The sequence below is a fragment of the Mesocricetus auratus genome, unplaced genomic scaffold, assembly GCF_017639785.1.
Source record: "Mesocricetus auratus isolate SY011 unplaced genomic scaffold, BCM_Maur_2.0 Super-Scaffold_100011, whole genome shotgun sequence".
NCBI lineage: Eukaryota > Metazoa > Chordata > Mammalia > Rodentia > Cricetidae > Mesocricetus > Mesocricetus auratus.
The window spans coordinates 64388969-64392553 of record NW_024429195.1 but is presented as its reverse complement, the minus strand read 5'-3'; the positions used below and the strand labels follow the sequence as shown (position 1 = coordinate 64392553).

At 37.0% G+C, this 3585-nt stretch overlaps 1 non-coding gene across 1 annotated transcript; it reads left to right on the top strand.

Moving 5' to 3' along the window:
• The first annotated feature begins 617 nt into the window (after positions 1-617).
• Positions 618-781, top strand: LOC121143394. Its single transcript, XR_005880596.1, has one exon. It is a non-coding gene; the product is annotated as a U1 spliceosomal RNA (small nuclear RNA).
• The last annotated feature ends 2804 nt before the right edge of the window (positions 782-3585 follow it).

Genomic DNA, 3585 nt, shown 5'->3' with positions numbered 1-3585 from the left:
TATATGAAAAAGTGTAGGTCTATATTCTGCCCTCCAGAGATTGCCTACCCTATAGTAAACATCATCTTAAGCAAAAAGATACTAGACATTTTTCTACATGTTTATTAAGTGTTACTTGATTGCATGATTGATTCACTCCAAGCCTAGCTACATTCATTGAGTTTCATGGTTCAAATTAATTGACATAGATGTTATATCCAAATATTTGATTCTTCCTGAGATGTTTATCACTTGAAGTACTTCCTAACTTAGCCACAAGGCATTCCTATTATCAATGTCAAACTGAAACAGTGGGGAGAGTGGCACTTCCCATCCATTCTGTTTTGATCAGCAACATGTGTGTATGTCATTTATTTGCAATTAGCTCCTTTCCCTCCTCCATTAGTTCTAAGCAACAGATGGTATCCTGAAAGTGTGACTTTTTGCTATTGGCACGTCCTACACTTCCTTATGATGACCAGATGTCCCTCTTGGGTTTCAGTTCTCATCATGGGTCTGGATAGTATTTTTTAATGTATATTCACTAGGTTAAGAGGCCAAAGACACAAAATCAGCAAAACAATTGTACTTACGACAGAGATGGGGGGAAGACACCTTTATTACAAAATACACTCAGAATAGTTTCTTGGCTAGGGGAGATACCATGATCATCAAGGTGGTTTTTCCAGGGCGAGCCTAATACATTGCACTCAGATATGCTGACCCCTGAGATTTCTCCAAATGCAGAAAATTCAACTGCATAATTTGTGGCAGTGGGGGCATGCATTCCTGCTCTCCCTGAAAAAATTTAAAATAAATAAATAAGAATTATTTGTTTATTCCACATAGAGGGATACTCTGTCAGTCTTGACACATGGGGGAGGGCCTAGGCCCTGCTCCAAATTATGTGGCCCACTTTGAAGATCCCCCATGGAATGCCTCACCCTCCCTGGGAAGCAGAACGAAGATGGAATAGGGGGTCAGTGGGAGGCAGGGAAGGAGGGGAGGGAGAGGGAACTGGGATTGACAGGTAAAACGATCTTGTTTCTAATTTAAAGAAAAAAAAACTGATAAAAAAATTAAAAGGATATTTAGAGACAATATAGAGATGGCTGATATTTTGTGTTATGGTAAACAGCTCATATATTTTATCAAATAAAGCTGTAAATAGAAAACTAAAAAGGAGAAAATCCACTTTTACATGAAGCATTTTAAAGTTTCAGAACAATTTACCTAATATGAGCAAAAAAAAAAAAAAGGAAAAATTATTGGAAGCAAGTCATTTGTATGTGAAAGTCTTTCCATGACAAAGCTTTCAGAAAACAAAAATCAGTCTTCTCTCCCTAGTGTTCATTTGCATTTCTTCGGTGCTAATTAAGAGAGTTTTCATATGGAAATTCCAAGAGGAATGCTGAGTCCTAGATTGGACACTGCTTCTCCAAGTTCTTCAGGGTTTTTGCTTGATTATGGCTTTATTTGGTGCAAATATGACGCCAAACTGTGCTGGATTTGAAGAAGAAGTAGTCTGAAAGACAGTTTGTGAAATGAGAGCAATGGCAAATACTTCCCATCCTCCTGTGAATGATAGCTTAGACAAAGTCATAATGCCTTAAGGGAAGGAGAGTCACCAAAAGTGCCAGGGGAGGCAAGAGGAGGAATCTGTTGAAAAATATGGACCAGTTTGCATTAGAAAGGAGAATGGAAATGGCTTGAGATTAATGAAAGCAGCATAACAACTGCCACTTCAACTGGGTGACTTTCAGTAGCAACCACACTCCAAATATGAGCTAGGTAAGGCTCAGCAGTTAAGAGCACTCTGTCCTCTTGGGGTGGTCACAAATACAGTGGTCATAATCCACATCTGGTAGCTTATAATTGTCTGTCACTCTAGCTGGCAACAGGAAGCCCAGTGCTTTGGCCACTTCCACTAATATGTACGCAGATATATAGAGATAGCTAAAAATAAAAATATGAGTTAGACTGTAGGTAAGAAAGAATGCACAGAATTAAAATGGGTAGACACATGCTAAAATTATAGTCTTTGGTTAAGCTTAAAGTAGTGGTTGAGTAACTGCTCTTGGTAACTAATTAGAACAGAAAAATGGAGGTAAATTCTTTTTGTATTTGTTTTAATAGTTGATGACTTCAAACCACTAAGAATTACATGAGAAAAACTTTAGTTAATTCAGTTTAAATGTTGAAAATAATTAGCAAGTATTCAAGCATCTTATATTACTAATAGAAGGAAAAATACACTTTTAAAAGTATTTTGATTAGTAGCACAAGTGTGAAAGTGTTAGACTGTCCGTCAATCCTAAGGACCTGAATTTGATACACTGAATCCACACATTTAAGCAAAGAACCACATCCACAAGTAATCCTATGACCTCCTCCACTTGCACACACATGCACACAAACACACACACACACACACACCATATATATAGTGTATGTAGGTATATATATGTTTGTAACAAAATAAGTTTCATATGAGTTAGATGTTGTGTGACACTAATCCTTAGGAGACATGAACAAACTCACTCACCTGATAAAGACCCAACGACAGAATAAAGTACAGGTAAGCCAAAGTCCAACTTGGTGAACCAATGAGTTTTATTGGGGCTACATACAGAAAAAGAACTGCTTCAAAGACAGCTGAGCTGCATCACTACCACTGACTCAAGCATAGGTGGCAGCTCCTGAACACCAGAAACTTTGGAGCAGACTGAACCACCTGCAGGCATCTCAACTGATTGGAGAGTGTCACATCCAGGTGGTTCAGTTGGTCTTCCAGGCAGCTCAGCGTGTTTGAGAATCACTCAAATGTCCTTAGAGCTTCTATGTGCTTGGGGAGGGAGAATCCCAGGGACTCTAGTCAGCTTCAGGGACTTCAAAAGTTTAATGAGCTTCCATGATGGATGGAATGGTTCGCCTCCACTTAGAACACTGTAGTTTCACCTGGCTGTAAGGGTCCTGTTTCTTAACAAGCTTCCCTTAAATACTGAAGGTGTTAATCTGTTATGTAACAGACATGGGTTAATGGGATACTTTCAGGAAGTTACTGTAATTTCATTATAAAAACCAGAGGAAAATTTATCCAGCCAGATTGGAAACATTTCTACAGTTAAAATTTTAACTTAAAAAGGATTAGTTATTTAACTTAATTAGTTATTTGCTACAGTCATTCACAATTTAATTTCTTAGATTGTTAAATTATGCTGAAGTATACATAACATAAAAATTACCACTTTAACCATTAAGTTAACCCCTATTGTTATACAAACATCATAGGTATCCACTACACCTTTCTCTATTTTTTATTAACTAATTCAAAGTATTTACTTGATTAATAATCATTTTCAATTTTTCTTCCTCCATTCTGGGAAACCACGATTGAACTTCATTTCTCTATAAAATATGATGACCTATGTATCTGACATAAGTACATCCAAACCTATAATATCTCTCTTTCTGTGACTGACACATTTCACTAAGTAGAATGTCTTGAAATTTTCTTTATATTGTAGGATATGTCAGGATTTACTTCCACCTCACAGTTACAAACTATTCCATTATTTGTATGTCACAACTTGAACTTGTTTGTTC